The sequence below is a fragment of the Myotis yumanensis genome, unplaced genomic scaffold, assembly GCF_028538775.1.
Source record: "Myotis yumanensis isolate MYYU_CA2020_CCGP unplaced genomic scaffold, mMyoYum1.0.hap1 SCAF_11, whole genome shotgun sequence".
Classification (NCBI taxonomy): domain Eukaryota; kingdom Metazoa; phylum Chordata; class Mammalia; order Chiroptera; family Vespertilionidae; genus Myotis; species Myotis yumanensis.
The window spans coordinates 56,587,882-56,615,052 of NW_027223762.1; the positions used below are offsets into that span (position 1 = coordinate 56,587,882).

General features: G+C 48.8%; 1 long non-coding RNA gene across 2 annotated transcripts in view; it reads left to right on the top strand.

The window, feature by feature from the left end:
- Positions 1–27,171, top strand: part of LOC139019513 (uncharacterized) — a 55,658-nt gene that overhangs the window by 25,753 nt on the left and 2,734 nt on the right. The window lies entirely within an intron of this gene.

The following is a 27,171-nucleotide window of genomic DNA, read 5'->3' on the forward strand; positions in this document are numbered from 1 at the left end:
TGGGAGGTGGTATTCGTTGCATAGCAAAACCTCACCGGTCTTGACTGATACATTCCTTCATCTGAAGATCTAAAATCTTATAGCCAATACCATTAGATGGGTAGTATGTATAGATGGCATTTATTTATATGAATATATTTTCATTCATGTATATAAATATATAGATGTACAGAAATGCATCTTATTTTCTCTTCCTGCACAGCTGTGACTCTGTCCACCTCCCCAGCTCATGGTTCTTCTGCCCCATCCTGGCTCACCCTCCGTGTCTCCCTTCCCCCTCACCCAACTCGGGGGCCTTGGCCTCTCTCTTTTTTCTTAAGCGGCTGACAGTTGGGCCTTCTTTTGTTTGCTCCAACTTTTATTTCTTCCTCCCCTCTAAAACGTACCACAGTCACCCCAGGCAGTTTCGGGATCCACTGTGGACGGGATGAGGAGGGCATTTTATACAACTCAGTTTTATCAGCAGCAGAATGTCCACAGGAATCGGTCATCTCCTAACTGCACCTGAGCTGCCCCAGGTGACTCCGACTGGATGGGCTAATGGGGGCCCCTGTAAAAGCGTTTCCCAACTTGAAAGCAGGATGTTGGTCAGGCTTGGGGTGGGAGGGGCTGTTTGGACCTTGGAGACAGTTACAGAGGGTGGGGCCCAGGGATGGCCCTAGGTACCCAGTGAAGCCCCCTTGCTCTCCATTGGGGGATTCTGAGACTGAATAACTGTTAGTCCATAACTTTGACCAACAGTTTGTGACATTTTGTGCAAGTTTATGTGAAGATCATTGATGCTTACATGGGGACATAACGGCCCTTGTCCCTTCCCTCAGCCAATAGCTATGGAGAGACAATCCCCATGCTCCTCAGAAAAGAGGGAAGGGAAGGAGAAGACAGGAGGCCCCGCAAAGTGGAAAGAGACCCCTGTTCCCATGTTCCATCCAGGGGTTCTCTGCAGGGCCAGGACACTAGAGAGAGACCTGAACCAGATCCACTCCCCAGACATCAGCCACTTCATGACGGAGCTGTTGGAGCACTAGGTATTGGTGTGTGGAAACAACGAGAGCCCCAATCTCTCAAACCACAACTAACCCGGTGTGTCCCCACAGCCCCAGTGGGCTGACAGCACACGGCTACCTGTGCACGGCAGGGACAGGAATCTGTTCCAGGGGAAATGTTGTTGGGAAGTCGGGCAGAATTTGTATATTTGGTGGCTTTGTTCCCCGACAGAGATAAGAGTACACATGGGTCAACAAGAAATGTCTCAGTTCTGGCTTTTCCAGAACCTCGGGCAAATCACCTAACCTCTCCAGAGCCTTTGTTCACCTGCAGTGGAGACAGGACTCATCTCCTGGTTCTGAGCCCGATGTTGAGCTGGCCCTCGACCAGGGCTAGTAGAGATCGGTGGACAGCCAGAGCACCTCCACCTGGCCTTGTCCTGCCCATGACCTTTCCCAGGGGCAGAAACGGCCTCCGAGTGCGCCAGGGTCCCCCCATGGAAGCTTGTGCTTTGCTTGTCACCTGTGATCGTCTGGCCGTGAAGGCAGGAGGGCACCACTCTCGGTGGGTCAGGGTCGGGGTCAGGGTCAGTGTGGGGAGCCACTATAGGGTTAAACCTCGGAATGACCTGTTGGCAAAGTCACAACCAAGTCCTAGTTTAGAGGGCACAGTCCTCTTAGCATAATTAGGCTTGACCTTATGACGCTCCCTAGATCTTACCTGGGAAGCTAATGGGCTGAGGGAAGTGCAACAAGAACAAAAACAAATGAAACTCACAAGAACAGTGTAACTTTGGTAACCACTACCTTGTTTACCTCTGACTATAAAAACAAAGGCTCAGCTTGCCTCAGGATCTTTCTCTGTGGCCTCAGCCAGGCACAGGAAGATCCACAGAAACTAAAGAGAGCTAGAGAGTTCTGAACACTGTCTCCGTGTAAAACATTCTTCGCCGACTCCGTCCACACCTTTGAGAACCCCTGGACCCCCGGGGCTGGACCCCGGCAGGTCAGCTGTAAGTGGATGACAAATCACACAGGATTTCACCCATCAGGGCTTTCTGAGGGCGGGTGTGCTTCTGTAGTTTCTGTTTTATAAAAGTTCTACAGCTTAGTTCAGCGTTATTTTAAGAATCCTATATAATAAAAGGCTAATATGCAAATCATAAAACGGTGGAACAACCAGTCACTATGATGCACTCACTGACCACCAGGGGGCAGACCCTCAACGCAGGAGCTTCCCCGTGGTGGTCAGTGCACTCCCACAGGGGGAGCGCTGCTCAGCCAGAAGCCAGGCTCAGGGCTGGCAAGCGCAGTGGTGGTGGTGGGAGCCTCTCCTGCCTCTGCAGCAGCACTAAGGATGTCCGACTGATGGCTTAGGCCGGCTCTGCATGAGGACATCCCCTGAAGGCTTCCGGACTGCAAGAGGGCGCAGGCTGGGCTGAGGGACCCCCCTCCCCCCCGAGTGCACAAATGTCGTGCACCGGGCCTCTAGTTTCTTATAAATGAACTAGATCTTGTTTGCACTCAGGACAATTTAGTCAACAGCCACTTCGTGGCAGCTGCAAACACACCTTGAAAATGAAACCTGGTATCAGTGGGACCAAGAAGGAAGGTCTTTGAGGGAAATAGAAATGAGGATTCTGCACACGGTGCCTCCGGAGTCTCTGTGGATGAAACCCTCAGCATCTTCTAGGACAGCGGTTCTCAACCTGTGGGTCGCGACCCCTTTGGCGGTCGAACGACCCTTTCACAGGGGTCGCCTGAGACCATCCTGCATATCAGATATTTACATTATGATTCATCACAGTAGCAACATTACAGTTATGAAGTAGCAACGAAAATAATTTTATGGTTGGGTCACAACACGAGGAGCTGTATTTAGAAGGCTGAGAACCACTGTTCTAGGAAAACCTTCAAAAATCATTCACCAAGATCATGTGAATCTCATAAATGAAACAGGTGATAATGCTCACAGCTTAAATTCTGTGGATCTAAAACTCACATTAAAATATCCCTGAATAATTTACTCAACCCAAGAATAATGGAGGCGCACCTTTGTGGCCCCCTCTGGCCCCTCCAGCTTTTGCTAACACTGCTTCTGACGGGGATTTTTTTTTGTCTGAGTGGATGTCACCTCGGATCACTCGAGCTAAATTGCAAATGAGTCACACATAATGCAGATAAAAATGACCACACTTCCCGGTTTCTAGAATGTGACTGGAATGTGAACTAGGCATTTGTTTTCTCAAGCTCCAGCAGACCCGAGGGCCCGAGGCTGTGTCCACCCTCCGTGGAGCCTGTCTCCCCTTGGACCCCCTGAAGGAGCCAGAAGCCCCCCTCTGTCTGCCCCCTCCCCCTCCCGTCTGTGTAATTACTGGCTCACTGCTCAAGGCCCCGTTTCTGTTAGAAGCTTGGTGTTAGCCTCAGGCTTTCCTCCTGACACTGCTGCTAATTCGTTACTTGTTGTTCCCCATTGGCCTTCTGGGAGGAGAATGTCCTTTCTGAGTTGCACCTGGGCATCTTAAAGGGAATGGGGTGCACAGGCGTGGGGACCTCGTGCATGTTAACTTCAGTGAGGAGAGGCTGTGGGGCTCGTGGGGGCGGTGTGGGCAAGGAAAACAATTTGCATGATGTGTTCGCTGCCTGGTGAAACTGAAACCCGGCCGTGTGGGTGGGGCTGGTTTCCTAACGTCAGCACTGTCGCCCACGGACGCCCCCATGGACACGTGGTGCCCTCACCACCCCCGGGGTAGGGGGACGGCCCGGCACAGGGGCCCCAGCCCAAGTGTGAGCCAGAATCAACCCCTAGAGCTGAGGCCCCGGGCTCCCTGGTCTCACCCTGGGATGAACACACGGCCTCTTCTCCTGATGCACCTTTGAACCTGGCTCAGTGCATCTACCTCGTGAGACAGGGCAAGGCCGAAAAGTGGGGTAAATCATTTTGAAGGAGTTGCCTCTTTTGTTTCCCTTGAGAGTCCGATCTGAGTCAGCCTGAGTGCTCCAGAGCCTGACGCCTGAGGTTAGGGTGGCTCCTGGCCCTCCTTTACTGGGAAGGCCCAGGCCCGGTCAGGGACCAGCACCCCCTGCTGGGCCTGAAGTCTCTAAGTGGCAAGGTGACTTCAGGGGGTAATACCCAAGTTCTTTTGACACAGGACGGCTGGGCTCTGAGAGCCGGATTTCCCACTGCGAAACAGGTGGGCCCTGCAGGGCAGTAAAATAGACCCTTTCGCTGCCATGTTTCTTTTTGCTCTGTCTTCAGCCAGCAGTTGGCCTGTCTCCTGGCTGGCAGATGGAGGGAATGTTCCGGGAGCAGCGCCCCTCCCCTGGTGGCCATGGATCCATGATGCTCTGGGGGAACCAAGACGTTCTCTAGGACTCTGCACTCCACCTGCACGCCAGCCAGTGCAGATGGCTCAGTAACTACCCACTCTGGCGGCTCGGATTCCGTCAGGCACCTCGTATTCTTTTACATGTAGTTTAAAAATTACCAGATAACAAAAATACAGCGACTATCATAATGTGTGTGTAAGGGGGGGGGGGGGGGGGGGGGGCGGGGTGACTCAGGCTCAGAAGATGAGCATTGCAGTCCTGAGTCTGAGACCAGCCTTGTCACTGGCAGCGGAGCCACGAGGAGGGAGCAGGAGGAAAGGGTGCTGTCTGGGATTGTCAGTTACAAGTTTGGGTCACTGTTCCATCTGGCCCCAGGATGAGCATCATGGCACGGCTTTTCATTCTACCGTAAAGAGTGTAGCTGTCACACCATCCACTTCTCATTGAAAAGTATTTATTTTATGCATGTGTAATTTCTGCTGGGCATTTCTGGGCTGTTTCCACGCAAAAACCATGGATGAGGCCAAAAGAGAGGAGCAGGGGGGTCTTTCTTTTGTTAACTTAAAATTTTTAGCTGATCTGTATTACTTTTCTTGTTACATTTTGGAAGAAAGAGGAAAAGCCTGTTTTAAAATTAGAATTGGGTTATGGCGTGTTTGTTTTCACAAGCATTCCCTGGACGATGGTTAGGACCAGGCACCATGACACCCTAAAGAGGAGGGCCCTTGTTCTCAGGAGGGTCACAGTTTGGAAGGGCAGACACTTGTGGAAGATGTGACATCCACACTCCTGTTTCCCAAGGGCCCGGTGTATGTCAGGCTCCGGCCTAGTTCATCATGTGGATGATCTGATCTCATTTCATCCTCATACAACCTGTGAGTGAGGTCCTATCATGATCCCTAGTTTATGATGAAGAAAATGAGGCACAGAGAGGTTAAGTAACTTGTCGAAGGTCACAGAGCAGGTAGGTGGCAGGGCCTGGATTTGAAACCAGACCATTGGGTTCCAGAGTGGATATGACACTAAGCCACGCTATGAGCGGAGCATATGGGAGCACAGAAAAGAACTTGGAGGGCTCTGGCTCTGGGTGTCTGGGGAGGGGGGGGGGTCAATGAGGAACTCACGTTTAGCTCAGCCAGGAAGGGCTGGGTACCAGTGTTGGATAAACACAGAAGGTGGCTTCTTCTTCTAATGACAGTAGAGGAGGAGTATAGGGCCCTTTGTTCACACCTAAAGATACACTACACTTTGACGAACCCCGTTTGTTGTTCATCTTCTAGATCTCATGCCAGTTTACGTGGTTAAGGTTGGTGAGGATGGCATGAGTGAGTTAAAGGACACTAAAGGAACATCTCATCAAGATGTGCTGATGGGGTGTCACTGATTGGCACTAGAAAGCCTCCCAGTGGGTCATGAAAAATCCTTTCTGGCTCACTCTGACTTAGGGAGGGCTCGCCTGGAAGATGCAGCGACCAGCTACGGAGAAGCCAGGCGCCCCTCCTGCCCTTCGCTTGCTTATAGTTAGAAAACTGATCTTGGCGTCGTATTGGTGTTTATGAGGGGCTGAATTGTGTCCTGCCCGGAATTCATATGCTGAAGTCCCAACCCCAGTAAAGTCGTCCCCATTGTCTACAGGGAATGCGTTCCAAGCCCCCCAGAAACCATGGATAGTGCCGAACTCTATACATACTATGTTTTCTCTTATGCATCCCTACCTTTGCACTTCAAAGAAGCAATTTGTAGTTTCTCTTTGGCACATTCAGGCACATTCAAATTGCTAGCATCACTACTTTGGTGCTGTGAGACTATTATTAATTAAGATAAGGTGACTTGAGCACAAGCACTATGTCACCATGATGACTCCTAAGTGACTAACAGGCAGGGAACACGTACAGTGAGTGTGGAGACGCAGTACAAGGGGAAGTCTCAGGTACCAGGCGGAATGGAGCGGGTCATCAAGAGATTTCATCATACCACCCAGAACGGTGCACAGTTTAAAACGTATGAGTTGTTTATTTCTGGAACTTTCCATTTAATATTTTTGGACCTCAGTTGACCATGGGTAACTGAAACCACGGAAAGCAAAACCACGTACGAAAGGGGACTGCTCTGCCTTAGAGTGTGACTGTATTTGGAGAGAGGGTCTTTAAAGAAGTAGTTCAGTTTAAATGAGATTATTCAACCGGATGCCCATCCAATAAACTGGTGTCCTTCTGAGAAGAGAGATTAGGACCCAGAGGCACCTGGAGGGAAGACCACGTAAGGACAGAGAGTATGGCCACCTGACAGCCAAGGAGAGAGGCCTGGGGAGAAACTACGCCTGCCAATACCTTGACTTCAGGCTTCTAGACTCCAGAATTGTGAGGACATAAATTTTTGCTGTTTAAGCCCCCCCGGTGTGTGACACTTCGTTATGGCGGCCTTTGTAAACAAATACAAATGCCCAATGCATTTCTGTTGAATAAAACATGGGTAGATGGGTGGGAGGAAGAAAACATTGCATAGCTAGGGTGGGAGCAATCCATCAGGGTCTTTCTCAACCTGAGCGGATAATTTAAATTCCGTGTTGGAGGCATGAGGGAGCACTGGAGGTCTCAGCGCAGGGAGTGTCCACAGCCGAAGCCGTGCTCTGGGACACTGGTGATGTGGGCTCTGGAGCTCTGAGCCAGCGAGGGCACCCAGGACGGCTTGACAAGGGCCAGGGGATACAATGATGGCACCAGTGAAATGCAGGAGCCTGTCCTTCCCTTTGTATCAGTATTCTCTCCTGGAGGGGCAGATGAGGACCTCTGATGGGCCAGGGAATTGGAATTCTACCTGGAGACACGCCCACAAAGGCTCTGATCTGATTGGACAGAGACCAGTTCCCCTCACCTGTCCTACTGGTCAGATTCCACAGCAAAGAATATTGAGCCCAAAAGAAAAGAAAAGTTCTGGTTTAAAGAGAATGGTATTTTAAATAGAAGTCTACTGTTGATACCATGTCACTCCTTCGTCTTCTCTGTTTCAAAAAAAAATCATTTGGCTTTCTACTATTTTCTGTATGTTTTTACTTCCACTTTAAGGTCCTTTATTACAGACCTACAATTGTAAAGGTGCCTCTGAGGACCAATCTGGAAGCCTGGTGTCATCCCTGGGAGGAGGGTCCCTCTTCATGCTGTGGCTCAGAGGCGCTAAGAAAGCTGCTGGTGCCATTAGTTGGATTTTATTGGATCTTCTAGTTCACATTTCTGTGTTTTTAGTTAAGTGGGATGACTATTGAATAACAACAGTATTATATTATATTATTAGTATTATGTAATATATAGTGTGAACCCTCTCGTGTAGGGGTGGATAGTATATAATTGCAGTGGCATTCCTGATTTAATTAAGAGTATTTTGGTTAAAAGTGACAGAAAACCCAACTCAAAGTGGTTTGAGCAAAATCCAGGCTTACCATCCTCATATTAGTAAGCAATCTCAGAATGGGGTTGGCATAAATACTGCTCAAATGGACTCAAGACATTTGTCTTTTTCTGCTCCGCACAGCTCGGTTTCTCACGTGCTAACTCCCTTCTCAGACAGGCTCAGTCTCATGGCCTCACGGTGGCTGGCTGCTATGAGTCCTTCTAGGTCCAGACCCAGCAGAAGAGACCTTTGTTCCAGCATTGCCTGCAAAGGTGCTGAGAGGCACTCTGATGGGACCAGTTGAAGTCACGAGTCTCTCCCTGAGCCAATCAGAGTAGGAGGCGACCTTAATGTGCTAATTGATTTATCTGCCTTACCCTCTCCTGGGGGTAGAGTTATGGAGGTTGAGTATCGGGCACAGGGAAGCAAACCACAGATGACCACTAGATTGTACTCGGTGACACAGGTGACTCACTAATTTAAGCTTATTTGTGTGCAAAGGAGCCATTTATTTTGACTTCCAAATGGCCACTGATAATATCTCTTGTCCATTCCCTTTGAAGGCTGGCTGGGAGCTCACTTACAAATTGAGCATCATGTCCATTATCCCCAAACCCAGTGTGAAATTGGTGGCAGGACAGTCCCTATTCCCAGATTGTCTGCGCTTGTCTTTTCTCCACCACCCTCCCTGCAACCTCAGCTCCTGGTGCCAAGCCTCCAGCTCCCTCCTCACTGGCCCGAAAAACTGTCTTTGTGTTGGTAGAGGTCTTTCTTACGTCACACACCCATATATTCTGTCGGCGAAGCAGACAAGAGTTTTGTCGTTCTGCCTTTTTCTGTGTGTCATTTAGCTAGAGCCAATGAATTACTTCCAAAATATTTTCTGATGCTGACGAAATGGTTTGTCTACTCTTGTGCCCAAGAAGTAACTCCTCCCTCGGCAGAAGGTGCTACCAGTCAAGAATGCCAGAGGCATCTTCTCTCTAGCAGAGTCTCCTTTCCGAGATCTGACCACTAAGAGGGTTCATCAAGGCCACTTGGCGAAACAAGAGCACGTTTCTTTGTCTTCCAGGCTCCAGGCCTATCCAGGGAGTCCTCAGTGATTGCCACCAGCAGGCAGTAGTGGCTGCCATGTCATTTGGTGAACTTCATCATTTACTGTGACTGTCCAGCCCACTTTCAGCCCCTCACTGCACTCTCAGCCATTCAGATAAACTCTTCTTTGTGCTAGAGCATTTGTGGTCTGTTTCTGATTAAAGTGGTCTTGATCGGTGCTAAGTTCTGCTTTGATGCATGCGCCCTCTATCTGCAGACAAGTTTCTTGAAACCCCACACAATAGGAGGCCTCTTCTTAGTTTTCTCTTTTCACAGAAACAAGGTCACTAGTACCGGGAATGTCGAGGCAGGGCCCTATCAGCTAATGTCACCAGAGAAGCAGACACAGAGGGAAAATAATAATAAAATTCCTGATTACTGAGGTATAGAAGAAAATGCTTAGGCAGCTCTTTCAGTTGATGATCCAAAATTTCAAGTGTCCTTCTTGAGTACGGGAAACATGACATTAGAACTATTTGAAGCAAATGAGACTCAGTGAAGTTTAAGATATGAGAATTGTTTGAAAGGGTTCCATGAAGTTGGGCCTTTAATGAACACAAATCTACAAGGATAGACTGTACACCCCCGGCTGTTCTCAAGAGAAAATATGGCATCAAGTTTTAAATTCTATGACCATCCACCTCTGCTTCTTCAATCTCATTGACCTTGAGCCCCGGGCAAAATGTGGGCAGGAAAGGAGCCTGGAGAACATGGGGCCAGACGGAGAATAAAGGCAGAGTTTACAGAAGTCACTGGTGACTCAGCATGACCTCGTCTGGATGATCTGAGCCGGCCCTGTTGGCATGAGGAGAAATACAGGTGTCCCAGCCCTCTGCTTCTTCTGAGTCTGGGAACCTCAATGGACGGCCTTCACTTAATCACACTCCTCTCCCTTCTCTATCACAACCGAGCTCGGGCTCTGCAACAAACGTTATGCGAGACATTTGTATTTTCATTGCATTCGTGGGCATGTCTAGCAAAATGCAAACTCCTACTGATAACATGTGGATTTTTCCTGGGTAGAAATGGCTACCGTCGTACAGATGTGCAGAAAACTCTTTAAAAACTCTTAAGTAATAATCTTAATAAGGTAATTCTACTTATTTCATCTTAACCTCTGTTCTCAGTGACACTTGAAGACCCGAAGGAGGTTCAGTTTTAAAAATCAAAACTAAGTAGCATTTGACAAGATGTGTGTGAATGTATGAAAGACGTTGTAATGTGATATGTGCTTTTGTTTTCTTTCCCCCCCTGGTTTATACAGACTTTTGTTCTGCTCTTAGATACCACACCAATAAACAGGAAGTTGAAAAAAAAGTGGTGCAATTGTTCTGAATGTTGTTTTTCTTGTAAGGCTTTATGAGCCACACTGCACCATCCTATTCAAAGCAGCCCCTGTAGGTGGTGGTGTTAATAAAGAAATGAGGAGGCCGAGCTGCTGTGCTGCCCTGACTCCCCAGGCCTCAGCCCTCAGTGCTCCGGGGCCTGCCCAGACATTCCAGCACTTCTCTTCATTTGTCCTGAACCAAGTTGTAGAATTTTAAGGAGAAAATAAGGCCATTCCTATGGAAGATGTGTTTTCTTCTTTGCTCGTCATGCTGAGTACATGAGACTGTGTGTGTGTGTGTGTGTGTGTGTGTGTGTAAGAACCAGGAGCAGACCATTGAATCAGAACGTTCAAACTTCTATTTATCATCAGGGCAGTTAATTAACTACAACCCTGGTCTGTTGCCATTTGAACAAGTTGTCAAGAAATTCTGGATCTTATTCTCTTTTTTGAAAAGAATGACTTTTATAATCACAGCAGCCGTTACTTGTTTTCATGATCCATGACAAGATAAGGGGCAAGAGGAGCTACTCCTAAAAACCCCCACCTCCCCAGGCCCTGAGCCCCAGCAAGTCCTGGCCGTGTGAGCTGGGTTTGAAAGCTCCAGCAGCCAGGAAGGGGGCGCGCTGAGAGAGCTGACTCCGGAGGAGCGTGTGCCAGGCTCAGCCAGATGCCCGTGGTAGTGGCTCTGACCCTGCGCAGGAGGGTGGTCATGCCATCCGTGGCCCCCACCTGTGTGAGGACTCACAGAACCATAGCAGGGCTACCAGGCAGGAAACTGGGGTGCAGAGTGGCAGAAAGGGGGAGCTGAGGAAGTAGAAGGGCTAGGGAGGGAGCAGGGCCAGGCGCTGTCTCGAGTGTACACAGGACCTGGCAGGGGGCAGACACACCAGTCACCGAGGCAGCTCCCCTCCACCGTGTGCAATGCTCACCACTCGGACCCTCTACTCCCAGCCTCTGCTCCCATCAAGCCGGGGCCTCTGGGTGGCACCTGCACCCCCAGACAGCTGTGCCTGTCCTGAGCAGTTCCCGTCTCTTCGGTTGTTATGTTTATCACTAACTGAAGCTCAGTGTTGAAAAGCAGGAGGTGGAGATGCAGTGGCCGGAGAGCCGGAGCCCGGGCGGAAGTGACAAGGACATGCTGTGGCCAAGTGTGTGGCTCTGGGATTGAGCTCCGATGCCATTTTTAAAAAGTCGTCATTAATGTCGAAAGTGGGAGAGAGTGGACCAGCCCCTCCTCTGGTACTCAGCCCCTGGAGCAGAGAGAGCCCTGGCATCCTGGGATGTGGCGATCAGCCATCTCTTCTGGGGTCAGCCCTGTTTGGGAGGATCTGGGCTGTGTCAGGTGGGGAGCACTCACCCAGGTTCGGGCGGAAGTGCCACGGGGGACAGGTTGCATGCTGAGCTCCCCGTGGAAAGGATGTCTCATGGCAGAGCTGAAAGCAAGCCTGACTCTTCAAGGCCTGGCCACCCGGCCCTTAGGGGTGCAGCTGTCCTTGCCCCCGGAGACAGTTGGCTGCACTAACATCACACATTCTAGACTTGAGTGCATAGACGGTCAGCACTCTCATCACTATTTTTAACATTTTATTTTCTGTTCAGAGTCAAGAAGTGTATCCACTTTGCTTGGCCCCTGTTCCAGCAATGAGGCATCTAAATGCTTCCTAAGCTAGAGAGCCCTGCCCTGCCTGTGAGCAGATTTTGATGAAACTCCAAAAATGAAGTCAGGTTTAAATATTCGGCGAAAAGCATCGGGTGCTTTTGTCTTCTTGGGCTCAGTTTTCATGAATTATTAAGTCTTTTCTTAGATGACTGAGCTCTGTGGTTACAGAGCAGATAAGTTACTTTGCTCTTGAACGCTGAGCATTTTCACTGATTTCAGTCTTACTCATGAGAAAATATTGTACTCACCCACAGATGCCAGGGTTCTAGAGCACCCCCCGCCCTGAGCTGCCTTCTGCCGTAGACAATTTAGACGCAGATCCCTCACGGTGGCTTTCACAGTCCAATGGGAGCTGCATCTGTGATCAATTATTATTTTTGAAACACACTCGCCCCCATGCAGTCACAGTGTTTGGTGGGGAGGGGTGTGTGAAATCAGATGCCCACCCAGGGTCTCTGAAGGTCACGCATCCCTAGATTCTGCCACTGGGACATGGAAGTGTGGACAGTATTACCAGGAAATGCAACGTGACTAACACCCATTCGCAATGGTCCTGTGGTGAAATTGCTGGGGTTTCCATTCGTGTGCCGAACCTGGTCAGCACATTGTATTTTTGACATTTTTGGAGGGATTGAAAACGAACTCTTTCTGTTGCAGTTTGAATTGTCTCCAAAGGCCGTTTTATCAGCTTTAGAGCCAGGTTGATAATGCTTTCATTTTAAGCTTAGCTATTTTCTCCCTGGCTCGGCTAGTGACGCAGTGATTTCAAAATCCTACGGGGCAAGCGGCTTCGATGCAGATCCTGTCCCCAGGGTGGCCGGGCTGCCCCTGCTCATCCCCAGGCGGGGTCGCTGGGCCTCAGGGCTGCTGACTTCTGTCCAAAAGGAAGAAACAGCAGGGACCTCGGTGGTGTAAGTTACTGTTTTGGTTGTTGGTCCAGGACATCCATTCTCTCTCATAAAAATGTATATCCTCTCTAACCTCTCCCTCTAGGTGATGAATGGAGCCTGCAATTAATTGTGCCCCATTAAGCATGTCCTCTTCTGGATTTTCCCCCTCTTCCTAGGAAACCTATTAAATCTTCTTGGTTATTGTAATATATTGATATATAATATATTTACATGTTACATATTTTATATAGCTAATATGTTTATATATATACCATCTGAGGCTTTTTTTTAAAAAAAGAGAAATAGTGTTAGTTGATTACTTTTCATTTCTTTTCAATGTCAGAATGGCATTGTGTAATAATAACCCCAACAGGAGAGGGTTCAGAAATTAAAACAAGCTGACATTGCCCCTTTCTGAATTAAAAATGTGGCATTTGGCTTTCATATTTTTCTTCTATGTTCAGCCCTAATTGTTTTGCATATCAGTCTAAATAGGCAAAAACTATTTAGAATTATATCTCAAATTAGAACTGTCATGTGGCCACTCTCATGTTTTGCTATTGTCATGATATAGTGAATAATGTTCTTTAATCAATAAAACTCATATTCTGGGTCAGGGGTTTTTATATGCATGTGCGCTCATATTTCATGATATTAATATTTTCTACATGCTTACCTGTTAAGTGAATATTTTATGTTTGCTTGCCCATGCTGTTAATTTTTCTGTGATGCTGCAGCTCATCTTGTAGTATACAACTCAAGAAAATTAGCAAGATGCACATAGTTCCTTTTTTGTACAAAACACATGCTAGCTTTAGCAACAATATTTGGTATTAACAGATGAATTTGAAAACTAAAACTTGCCTTTATTTTATCAACAAAGAAAACTTTTTCTTTTTCTCTCTTCCTTCTCTTTTTGGTTGGTTCCTTTTTATTTTTTAAACACTAAATAATCAGCGTTAGTGGCCCTGTCCTCAGAGGAATTACTTACTGTATTTTCTGCTACAGTCACGGTCACCGGGGACCATTGTGGAGTCCGCCGTGAGTTTCCTGTTGTTTTGGGTGAGAAAGAGTGTGCTGAGTGCTCAGAGGGGAATGAGAAAGCAGGCTGGCTTATGTTACTTCTGAAATGACTTAAAATAGCAGTTTTAAAAGTATCTTTTACCAAACCAGAACAGCAAGTCCCTGGCATTTCTCATACACTTTATGTGCAGTTACGTATTTTGACTCTACTTCCACTTTTCAAATCTGTGAAAGGATTGCTCAGACTACCTCTGTGTTTGTGTAACATACATGGAGCAGGACAGAAAGGAGACACTATCAAAGAAACGGGGATTCTGCCCAGTGCTGAGGGTGCTGAGAATGTTTTGAATACAAAGGAAAAGGTATAATTCCACTTATGAGAAAGAAAGTGTGATCGAGGTTACCAGGGACTGGGGGTGGGAGGGAAGGGGGGTGAGTACTTAATGGGGACAGACTTCCTGTTTGGGATGATGAAAAAATTCTAGAGAAGGATGGTGGTGATGGTTACCCAACAGTGGGAATGCGCTTAATGCCCTTGAGTTGTGGGTTTTAAAAGTTGGTTAAAGTGGTAAATTTTATGTTATGCATATTTTGCCCCAGTTTAAAAAAACATGCATGCATGGAATGGAAAGAGGGCATTTGAATTACTATGTGAAATAAAGTTAGATGTTGGATAGGATTTGTACGGAATTACAGAAATTATGAATGATGGGGATCTCGGGAGCCTGCATGGAGTCTAGACCTCCGGTTTCACTGGTCCCGGACCCGAGGCTGTGGAGGGCGGTACTGCCCTGAGAGGTGCTGAGCCTAGACTGCAGGGGCCGGACAGGCTGACCCTTGCTGCCTCCCCCAGCATGCTCACTCCTTCTTCCCATTCACTGAACCGGTGTCGTCGATGAGATTGGCTTCCAGATAAGGACCTGACTGAGGACATTTTAATCCTATAGCCTTTGATCTAGATGGTTCCTGAGTTAGTCTCTGGGGAGGGTTCAGACCCGAGGCTGGTCCCCCGGGCCCTGTGACCTCAGATGTCCTTAGACAGAAGCTTTCATTTCACGGAGCAATCAAATTTGAAACCAACATGACTCTGGGTAGCAGTTTGCAGCCACGGGCTCTCCCGGCATGTGGTGTTTTAATTAGCTCAGGAGCTCACCCCTCATGAAACAAATTTTAATAATCACGTCATGGGCTGGGAACACCATTCCCAGACACTTAGTATGGTACACATTTATTTTTTATTCCAGCATGGAGTTCTCATCATGAAACAAATTCTTGAGCCACATTTGATATGATTAAAAAAATTCCACTTCGGTGGAATTAACACGAATCATATTTAATTCCACACAAGCACCTACTCCTAGCAGCAAACGCCGCTCTGTGCAGGGTTTTATTGTAGCACACTGTGCCCAGGGTCAGCAGTAAGCATTCTGGGTGGAGCCGTAGGAGAATGAAGAAATTGTGTGAGCAAGGGACCACTATACCTACCGTGACACAGGCACCTCCGTGAAGCAAAAGCATGACATACTTTTTCTTTCCAAGCGAGGCAGCCCTGCAGATCACAAGCCCGCTTGCCTTTCACTTTCTGACACACATCCTGCCGGGAGAAGACGGGTGCTCAGCCCCACCACTGCCCAGGCCAACGCCATTCGGAAAAATACAGCCCACGTGGCGGGCAGTACCTCTGTGGGTTTCTCCTGGGCGATGGCACGCCACCCTCATGGGAAGCCTGAGACATCACCCTCCATGTCAGGGTGGTTGCAGGCTGTTTCTGTGGTTAGTTTTGTAATGAACTACCTGGAAATTGTAGGCTTAGGTATATTCCTCCTAATCTGAATCATTTTCTGGACTCTGAGCTCTTTCAGAAATGGGCCAGACGCGTTCAGTGGGGGACACTTCCATGGAGGGAAGAGAAAGGCAGTGACCCCGAGTGTCTGCAGGACAGTCAGTCACTGAGAACAGGCGAGGGCGAGAGGCTCAAGACTGAGCCAGCCACGTGGAGCTTGGGCCTGGAAAAGAATGTCACTGTCACATGTGTGAAGGTGACTGATACCCCGGGGGTAAGAGAAGGGTTGAGCGTGGTATAGAGTAACCAGAGTAATGGGGCGAAACCGAGGGAGGACGACCTGGAATCTAATATCAGAAATACCCTTCCAAACAGGGTGTGTCCATCAGAGTGTGAAACAGGCTTATCAGCAAAACAAGCCGGCAGGCCAGTCTCAGTGACATTGCAAGGAAGGGGACAACGAAAAGCCACTGAGCAGGAAGAGCTGGCAAACGGGTGTGTGGGTGGAGCGTCGGGCCAGGCCCAGCTGCTGGCCGAGGGACAGTGGTGCCCCCAGGCAGCCGACGCCCCCAGACCCCCGGGCTGGGAGCTGCTGGGTGCGTGGGGGGCCCCTCCACACCTCTGTTCCTGAAGGTAAGACAGGGCTTCCCCACCCTGGTGGTCAGTGTGCCTGCGAGAGCCTGGGATACTGTGCAGCAGTGTCAGGGGCCACAGCTGGGAACTGCATACACAGTCATAACAGGGGTACATTTTATTGCAATCTTTTGATTTTCTACAGCTTCCCAAATAATTGTCATTAATATAGAAACATTTTCCATGAAAACTGCAGTTTATTAGAAGTGCCCAGGAGTGCCCCGGCGGCCTCCCTGCGTCGTGGTCACCCCGGACCCGCTCTTCCCTGCAGGCAGAGGGCCACCTCACAGCAGGCTCTCTGTCCTGTGCACAGTCCCCAGAGCGTTCTTGCTGGCGTCGTGCACTAGCCTGTCGCCGTGCTGGGTAGACAAAGGGATATTTCTACAACAAGGCCTGAGCGACTTCCCAACGGGGAAGCATCGGCTCCATGAAATCTTGTCTGTCTCTGACCAAAGCCCCTCCCCCTTTCATTTCCACAACTGCCTGTCAGACCCAGGGAGTGAGTATCTGAATGAAGACGGAGCTGGGCTTCCCCCGGGTTATCTCTGGATGCCGTCGGCTCTGTGTGATTTCCCTCCTTCTGGTCCTTCCTTTCTTCCCAAACTTCTCTCCCTTCTCTTCTTTCCCCCTTGTTTGTTTGTCTGGTCCTCTTAGCCTCTTTTCTTGGCATTTAAAAAAATAATCTATACATTTCTTTTTTTTAAAAAAAAAGAAAAGTATTTTTATATACTTTTTCTAAAATAGGTAGGCATGACTTCAACAGTGAAACCACCTCTTCATGTATTAGTCACTCTATTGGTTAAGTAAACGAGGCCGAGAGTTTGACATGCTTGCTCTACAGGAAGAAAAAAAGGCTCAGATAAGCAGCAAATAACAGGAACACAACTTTAATTTTCCAACGTGGCCGTCTGCTCTCCAAAGTGGGCGGCGGGCCAGGCAGGAGATGACCCTGATTAGGGAGAAACAGTCCCCGGAGCCCTTGGGAGAAACCTTTAAGCTGCCTGCCCTCCCGCACCCTCGAAGCTTGGCTGAACCGAGGCCTGGAATCCCGCTGTGAGAGTTTCATGAGCACACACATGGACACAGCCAGACAAGAGGCCACCGTTGCCCAGAAACAAGTCCGTTCTGCAGGGAGAGGAAGGAGGAGGCGCCTTTGAAACCACACATGACCTGGGACTTTATCTGCTGGGTGGTCACGTCTAGGGGAGGACAGCTCCCTCCCGCTCCACCAGCTTCCTGGTCCTGGAGCCCGCGGGCCGGACAGTGGCCACCTATGGAAGGCACAGGAGAGGGCTGAGGAGTCACGTGGAAAACCCAGGCGAGTCTGGGTTTAAGGACCAAGGTTGCTGCTTGCTGATCGCTGGCAAGAAGCAAATACAGGTCACTGGTGCAACTATGATGTCACACTTCTAAATAAATCCTCATGAAAATGGTTTCTAAGTCATGCCTTGGAAATAAATTGTGGGTAAGGACCGTCTGCTTAAAGCCTGGAAACCCAGTTTCCTCCGGCTTGAGTCTTTAAATGCTTTGATGATGTGGTTTGCTTTTCTCTCCAAGAAAGAAAGAAAAAAGTAAATAAAGACCGACAAGTGAGCGAGACCCACAGGCACGCTGTTGGAAGAGCCCGGTCACCAGGGGCATGAGGGCTGGCGAGGAAGGACAGAGATCCGGGGGGACCTGAGCACTGCTCCCCTTTGGTGTGAGGTTACCCGTTTTATTTTGCAGGCTAGCGTTGCCATTCTGGATTGGTCCCATCACCAGTGCTTCCCTGCTCTGCTGTAACTCTATTTTCTCCATTTGCCCTTTGCAAAGCCAATGCATGAGGCAGACTCGCTGACCCTGGGACCTTCGTGTGCTGGCTCAGCGCCTCAGGCTGGTTCAACGGAGCTGGCAGGACGCGGCCTAGGGTCTAGAAGCAGAACCCCTGGCACTGGCGGGAGGATAGCCCCTTCGCCGCACCCCTCCTTGGAGACCAGCTTCCCTGGTATTTCCTGGTCTTTATAACTCCTCAAACAAATGCCACAGCACAGGCAGTGGGGGGAGGGGGGAGCTCTTAATAAACAAACCACACACATTTCCAAAGCCCAGGTGCCTTTGAGTTTATGAAAGAAATCCCAGTTGCCGTTTCCCACTAATAAGACAGCGGTGGAGCTGGGGTAGGTGGCCGTCGCTATTGTCCCCTGGTGTCCTGGGGCCTCTGCACTGCTAGCCTCTCCAGCTGCTCTGTGAGGAGTCCTGGGGAGGGGGAGGGTGTCCCCTGGCTGAGCTCTCCTGGGGTTGAACCGTAACCTCTATGAACAGACTTTATGCTACTTTTTTTTTTTTTTGAAACAAAATGATTAACAATGAAAGAGTAGGGTTTGGGGAGAAGCCCTTTTTTAAAGCAAGCTATGGAAAGTAATTGATGAGTAACGCAGCTTTAGACAACATTTTTTTCTGTAGCCCTTTCCACACAGTGCTGCTAGCTTTGCATAACCCCTGCATTCATGGGCTGGGTGGCCCCTGACCCCTGCAATGTGAGTTAAGGTGGAAGGGGGGAAGGAGCCGAGTTCCCGTTTGAATGTACAGTGTTGTCACATCACCCCGAGGGCCATTTCCCTTTCTGTTTGCGAGGCCGGTGCGGTCCCGCGCAGGGGCTCCTGTGGTCGGGGCGCTGTGGGCTGCAGAGGGCTGCCTCCCCGTGTCGCCTTCACCTTCATTTGTCTTAGGGTTTAATTTCCTTTCCCAACAAACTCAGCAACACAGAGAATGACATTTGGAAAAGAGTGAGTGAGTGAGTGAGTGAGTGACTACCACAGTCACCAAACATCACTCCTGTGATGGTTGACAGGTGGTGACTGGCTCGGCCATCTCTATAAAATGAAAAGCATTCATTCCTGGCTGCTGCACACAGGAACGGAATGACTGGACCAGGCTTCCGTGGAAGACACCTGAGGGCAGGTGTTACCTGGGATTTTTTTCTTTCACTGCTTCCTCGATGTGACTTCTATCCAGACAGCCGCACCCGTGGTGAAGGCTTGCTGTCACTGGGTTTTCCTTGCTGTTGGCCATGCTAAGTGTTAAGCGAGGGAAAGTCCGCCCTGTCAGAATGTTCTTTCCAAGTGGCCGTGATGCCGTGGCCTAAAGGTCCGGACCCGCCTCTTTTTCAGGAAACGTCAGTGAGGCTTGTTTATTAATACCCGCCCCACCCGCTGACCCCACTGTGGTGGCTGCTCGGCCACTCCTGCAGCCTGGGTGTGAGGGGCTTCCACTCCCCTCGGCGCCCACGGCGCCACTTGCTTCCCCGTCAGCCTTAGGGAAGGAAGTGAGAGGGCATGGAGACCGTATGTGTTCAGTAAAGGAGGGTTAAGTCTGCTCAGATTTCTAGGCTGGGAAGCAGCAAAACAAGATGTGCTGACAGAAGTGGTTACCTCCAAACTAAGTATAGACTGGAGATAAATCTGACAAGCTCTGACATCTTCAAATGTCAAATCCACCCGCACATCACAGATGACATTGGACCTGATGACCGAACTCCCTTTAAAATACACTTCATGTAAATACATTTTTGTGAAACCACAAGCTGTTCCTCTCAGTTTTGTTTTCAGCTGGTTTTGATGAAGAGATTGGCATTCTACAGCTAATTAAACAGCTTGCAAGTCAACATCAATGAAAGCTTCTGGACTCAGAAATAGACTGCACTCTGCACGGCGCAGGGGTAGCCATGGGCTTCCTCCTTGTGCTCACAGACGGGCCAGAGGGGAATTCGTAGCTCTAATCCCGGCTCACAGCCTAAATCGTGGGTCCAGTGTCTGAGCTTCGTCAGCTCACCACACTGTCAACACAGTGAGTCGGGTTCAGACTAACAAGAAATGCAGTTCATGTTTCTGTGTTCACTTACACCTACTAGTATTGAATATATTGCAAATTTCCTACACCTGCTACATATTTCATTGTGTGACTAGAAAGCTACTTGCTTTTTCTCTGTGCAAAATAGAAAATGAAATGCAAGGGACCCTTGTTTCCAGGTCAAGAAATTAGGAGTTCCTGGGCTTCTCTCACCCTTGTCTGTCTGTCTTATTTTATTTTATTTTATTTTTACAGTTGTGGCTATTTCTAGATTCTGGAAATTATTACTTGATTTTTCTTTAAGTTTGTCTTTCTAATTTTACAGTTAAGCCTGCCCTAACCCTTAAAGCCAGATAGATTGCTCTAAGAAAATTGTTGTCATTATTTCATACAGGACAGATTGGCTTCATGTAAGAAGCTCCATCTGGTAAATGAGAGGAAAATTCTATTTTACTTACACTGAGGAATGACTCTAAACATAATGCTATTTGAACATCTTGATGTTAACAAATGCATTTTGTGAAAAAAGGGAAGCACAGGTTAGCTAGTTGCATGTGAAGTAATTGTGCTAAAAAACATTAGTTTTTCATGTGGAAGACTTCACATTTTGATTTATATACCTGCAAAAAAAGTGTATATATTTTTTTCCAATGCTGAGAACATTTCTTTCATGAAAGTTTTGCACGGTGCCTCTCTGCTCTTAAGAAATTCCCGGGTTACAGCTACGATTCGGGGTGAACTTGAATTTGTTCCGTGACCATGGCCCTTTTGATTGTGGTGAAATAGAGCGAATGACAACGGTTCTGAAGAAAGTGCTTCAAGACCGTGTCATGTTTCACTCTTTCCAGATGACTAAAGTCACCATCATTTCCCAGGTCCTCTGTCGGGGAAAGGGGAGACGTGTGGTCTGAGAGAGTGGCAAGTATTAGTGGAGGTCAGGCTTCTTCTGAACGTGAGAGTTTCATTGTGGGGTGGGCAGGGGTCAGGGAGGGTATGCCGGGGTGAACTGCTCCTGCAGGACCTGTCTTAAGGTGACTACCAGGGTCCTCGTATGCCCTGTCATCTTTTATTGCGGTGTTCATGCAAGGTTTTCTGGTTTGCTTGCTCTTACACGTCAGGCTTCTTGCTTTAAAGCTTCAGAATATTCACATACTGTAGAAAGAACTGGAACATAAAGGCATGAGGAGTGAGTTCTGAACCCATGCTTCAGGTCTGGAATTAAACAGTCTAACACATCACCTTGAGATAGAAGAGGCTGTTGCACTGTTACTGTCATCAGGTCAAGTTTACCAAGAGCAGGGCTACCTCACTGAGAATGTTTTGCACTGAGCACAGATGTAACTAGTCTCCTCCAGAAATTAAAATTCCTCATGCTGAGTTCCCTGTCCATCAACATATATTTGCAGGGCTCTCCCTGAATGTTGCTACTGGTTTCTGGTTCTTTTCACTGCTTCTTTGGTAGTCTGTGTTTTAGGAAGAAATCCCCTTTCAGAAACCAGGATTTCTTCTCTGTGGTGTGTTTCCTTTAGTACTTTAAAATATTTTAAAATATGTGAATAGATTATGAGAATACCTATTGGTGAAAAGAATATGGGGGGGAGAAGAATTAACTAATTTTTAAATTGTTTGAGATCAGGGAAATACTGGGCTCAATCTACTGGTGTTTTTCAAATTGTTCCTCAATTTAGCCAAAGCACTGAGTAGAATTTCTTTCTAACAGACACGTGAAAAACTGCTTGGCTTTTCTAAGTGTAGACAGCAAGGACTAATGCTCTGAGTGTCGCCTGGAGAATCCAGAAATGTCCGTGGGCTGTTGTGAATAATTCTGTCTCTTTGTGGAGAGTTGTTTGGGCTTTTTAGAAACTCATTAATTTGATTGAACGAGCCTGAGTGTTATCAGGAAAAGACGCTTCAGAAAATGGTTTCAGAATGTGTCATTTTCTCCTTGGTTTAATCTGAGATATAGTGTGTGGGCATGCTGGTATTTTAAAAGGCTAAACCTGTTGTACACATGGCCGTGCCTTCAAATATGAGGTGGGATTGCAAAGAGAAGGGTTTTTCTTCAGTCTTCTGCAATTCAGTCTGAAATTCTGCTTTTCTCCCGAGGAGTAATTCTTGGATTTTTAGCGAGGATTCTTTCATTCTTTTTTGCATGTTCAGTTTGTTGTTGTAATTAAGCAGAAACAAATTTTTAAAAGCTCTGTAAGCTTTCTATCATTTTGACCTTCACATTTAATGTTTCATGAAATAAAACCCTGTGTTTTCATTTTAACTGGTTTCATTATTTTTTTTTTTTTTTGATGAAATGATTTGCGGTAGAAGACTGCCATTTGGTTTCAATATTAATATATAAGATGAACTACGTGGGTGTCGTTTATTTTCAGTCGTAAATAACTGCTTCACCGGTTATTCTACCTTAGCACAATTCAATGGACTCCTTTAGAATTTTGCTCTGCAGGGTTCAAACAATATTTGATGTGTGTGTGTGTAAAATAAAAATTACACTCGTTCACAGCAAGTTTCATGTTGTCGTGGTGGTCAGAATCGAGGGAATATAATGTAGTTAGTTTCAAAACCCAGTCAGTAGGTTAATCATTCATTATTATTTTTTTTTCCAGGAAAGTCTAATTAGGTTGTCTCAGAATTTCAACTTACTAGAATTCTTTTTAAAAAATATTTTAAGTGAGTGTGTCAATTTGCTTAAAAAGGGGTTAATTTGGTAAGAAGGGGTACCTTTTCTGTTTGTATTGTGGCTTGTTCAATTTCTCATAAACTGTATTTGGTAGCTAAAATGTTGAAAGCAGTTTGGGAACAAAATGTCTTCTTAACCCATGACAAAATTGGCCACAATTTGCCGATTGGGCTGATAACAAAAGCCAGCAACACAAAATAGGTAGAAAAACAGTTTGTTCGGTGATGTGAGACCACTGAGGGCTTTTTGCATGTTATTTTTTTTTTTTTCATTCTGGTGTTTATGTTGTGCTGGAAGTACATGAAGAGGAGCTGTGCTCACCCGTAGATTCTGATTAACCATTTCATTGAGTGGAAGTCTTTTCACAGTTCAGAAAGCAGGCTGCTCACCTGGCATGTGAGACACGTCTGGGTTAAAACCCAGATTTGCACCTACAGCCCAAGTTTCATCCAGGCTCCCCCCGGCACTGTCTTCCCAGCTCATAATTTGATCTTTTAAGGCTGTGACGACATTTTTCCAAATGTAAAACAGAAATTGTAGTTTGCAGTTTAAAAACAAACAAAACACTTCTCTACCTGGGCACACAGTTGACAAAAATTTTAATAACTAAAAGTACACACTGACTCCCCTATGATCCTCACAGACTGGAAACAAATATTAGGTTTTACATGAGACAAGACAGCTTTTCAAAGGACAGAAGGAGCCAGCAGCCTCCCTCCTCTGCTGCTGTGACTTCTGCCCCGAGTGTGTGAGGTGGTCTTGTTGTTCTTGCTTTTTGTTTTTTTTTTGTTTTTTTTTTTTTGGTCCTAAAAACGAGATACCTCTGAGCAATAATTAGGATGAGGTCTATGTTTTTACTTATTTCATCTTTGTTTTCACAAATAAATACAAATAATTCAAACTGAAACCTGATGGCTTTGGTGATAATAAAATAGCAGCCACGGGGAAATTTTCTTCATTTTAATGTTCTTTCACAACCCACATTCAGTTTCGGTAGGAAAATTATTAACCTTTTAACACGGTGCTTCTGCATGGGCTCCCCGTCGACTCCTGAATATGATTTGCAGGTTTTGGTTCTATTTTGAGATTTTGGTGTGCGATTTTTTTTTTTTTCTTCTTTCTTTTCTTTCTGTCTTTCTTTCTTTTTTAAGACCTTGGCTTTCTTTGATCACGATGGTAGGACCTGAAATGCCTGCCGGTGTGAGCACACGCTACAGGACTCCTGTTCCCGCCCTCCTCCTGTCCCGGCTGGGAAAGAGGAAATGTCCCCGGCCTCCCTGTTTTCCTCGTTCTCACTCTCGGTGGACAAGCATTCTTTTTGCAATCCAGCTGAGCCGCATTTCGGAGAGGGCCGATAGCTCTGTGTGCTGCACCTGCCTCGGCTCCTGTCTGCCTTGGGTACCTCTGTGTCCTTAAAGCAAAGCCAGTGAGAGCTGGTTGTGCTGTGGGGCTGCAGGGCCCCCGGGCTGTGAGGCAGGGATGTGGTGTCTCCCTGCTCATTGCCGTTGGGTGCATCCTGGAAGGGGCGGATGGGAGAGGACCTCGGTCTTGCAACTCCTGTGTCTTCAACCTGAAGCACAGGGAAGGCAGACCTGGGGCAGGAGAGGCGGGTGTGTGGGATGACCCCCGCTGGCGGTTTCCATTTTAGGCATCTTCTGCTCCACGTCTGGCTGGGACAGTCACCCCGGCGGGGAGGCCCTGGTTGGGACTGGGTCCCACACCCACACAGCCCTGTCTGCCAGGGCTGTGCCTCATGACCCTCGGTCCCCTTCCTTGCTCTGTCCCATCATTTGTAAGCCCCACCCGTTCCCAACACCCCCACAAATCGGGGAATGGAAACTGAGCAGCAGGTCTGCCTGCACCAAGTGTGTGCCCTGGAAGTGCCCCTGTCAGCATGGCAGCTGGGTCTGTGTTTTCTTCTTCCCCTGTCTCCTCCATCTCCTCCTCCTCCTCTTCTTCCTCCTCCTCCTCCTCTTTCTTTTTGCATACTTCCTGTATGAGGTTAGTTTTTTTTTTTTTTCTAAATGATAAACAACCTATTTTTTTACTTTGCTTTGGCCTGGTCATAGGCTGCCTCTACCTGTCCAGTGGTGAGCATTTTGCTGTGGTCCCCACCTGGGCACGATCAGGTGCCAGGTGAGTTGTCCTTGTCCCCCTCAGGGTGGCAGGTCAAGGTGGTGAGCACACCATCTGTTCTCCAGTTCGAGAGAAATGCCAGTAGACCTCAGGGCTCAAGTGTTCTCCTGGGGCAAATGGGCCTGGGGAAGGAAGTCCCAGGGAGTGTGCGCTGGGCCAGTTCGAGGTGTGATGACCAGAGAACTCCTCCTGGCCGTCCAGCACCTGGAAAAGGAGACAAGGATGAATCCGGCTGGCACTTCTCCCCCGGGTCACCCCAATAATTTGTTGACCTTCTGCACGGCTTCTGGGCTGCTTGCTCTCCCACCCCCCACCCCCAGCCTCCACTGTGGGGTCTCAGGAGAGAGCCATTGGTGAGGAGCGAGGGCACTAAAGTGAGAACATCAATAGATGGCCAACCTGCGGTCACCCACAGCCATGAGGGACGGAGCCCATGGCCAGTGTACAGGAGTCACGGGAGCCAGGGCCGTTCGCCAAGGTGACCCCGGGCCTGGGTGCACATCACCAGGGGCGCATGAAAACAGGCCCTGGTTCTTGTCCCAGAGTTTCCAAGGCAGAAGTCCTGGGAAGGGCCCGGGGATCTGCATGTCTAACAAATGCAGGTATGTGGTGCTGCTGGTCCCGGGCCCACGCGGGAACCTCTGAGGGCCGTGGCTTCGGGTGGTTGGGTGCCTCAAGCCCCATGGAGCCGCTGCCTCCCTGCCTTTCCGTCTGGTGCTGAGTCCTCTCGTGTGTCCGGGTACAACCTTGGATATAAAACCGGCCTTCAGAGGCCCGTCGCATCTCTCGGTAACTGTACAGCACGGTGACCGGTCCCAGTGCCAACCAGGCCACAGATCTGCTAAAACGTTTTTGTGGTCCAGTTCTTTGAAAGGAGGGTTTTGTCTTATAGATAGAGAAAGTGACCATGGCGAGGAGGGGTGCTGGGCCAGGAAGTAACCCAGCAGCGAGGGGATCTGTGTCACCCACCCTTGTACAAATAGAGAGAGGGGCCCTTTGTACCAGAAGGTGGGCGAGCTTCCCGGGTCCTCCCTGGGTCTGGGGTTGCGGTCAACCATGCGCACCCCTTCCTCTCCGCGGGTGGCCGAGCATCCCCGTCAGGATGCTGGCCGGGAACGTGACAGCTCACTGCCCACCTCCCCTGCGCCTGGGGGAGAGAAACAACCCCAACAGCAGGCCGAGGGAGCCAGGATGCTGAGGGGGGCGCCTCAGGAGCAGTGCCCGGTGTCCAGATATGCTCAAGAACTGGCCGGGACCTGCACGTGTTCTGGGGCCAACTCACCATCTGCCCACAGGGCTGTTGAGGGACACGGAGTCTTTCTGAGCCACGTGTAGGTCTGTAGTGATGCGTGGAGCACTTCACAAAAACTGCTTCTAGGGGAGGTCCCCTCGGAAAGCTTCTGAGTCTGCTCAGCCTCAGGTGGGTTCCCCTGAGAAAGGAGGGGAGAGCCCGTGGGGGCCCCTCCCCTGTGGGCACCTCCCGCAGCACCGCAGCCTGGTCGTTTCCCGGAGACCCGCGTCACTCCTCCCGAGAATGCGTCTGTGACGACCAGCGGCACGTTCCTGGTGGCCCTCCAGGTTCTCACTGTGTGTGAAGTGAAAATAGTGCACGCCCGGCACAGTGTGTGCCCACCCCATCCTCCTGGGAAATCATTTAAAGTCTCCAAAAGTGGGCTTCCAATCGATGATTCTCTCTCATCATTGGTGTTTCTCTCTCTCTCCCTCTCCCTTTCTCTCTGAAATCAATAAAAAAAACATATATTTTTAAAAAGCGGGCTTTCCACACAGTTGGAACCCAACACGAGTCACCGCTGTCAGGATGCGTGTGGCTGGTCATCTTCCCGGGGCTGGCGAGGGGCTGGCGAAGACCTGGCACGGAGCGGGCCGGGGCGGCTGGGCTCTTGTGTGGCCTCTCGGCAGAGTGAGGGCCTCCCGCCTGGTGCGTGATGCCTGGGGAGCAGAGGCCCCAGGTGGCACTGAGGGGCAGAGCACCCCGCCGGAAAGCATCCCTCCGGGGTGGGTGTCCAAGCTGCTGTTTCTCTCCCCTTCCCTGCGTCCTGTGCCCGGAGCGTCCCTCTGACTGTCGTCAGGTCAGAGACGCCTGCTTTGGAGCATCCAGAGGGCTCGGGCTACATGAGCGGGACCTCCCTCAGGGTGATGTGTGGGACCCTGAGGCCATTCTGCAGATCCAAGCGACACCACGGGGAGACCTACAATACCACCTGATCTCACTCATTTATGGATAATAAAGACCATTATAAACGTATGAACAAAAAATAGATACAGAGGCAGAGCAGCCTCGAACAGACTGTCAAACTACAGCAGGAAGGCTGGGGAGGGTTAGGGGGAAGGAGGGGAGGGTAAGAGATCAACCAAAGGACTTGTATGCATGCATATA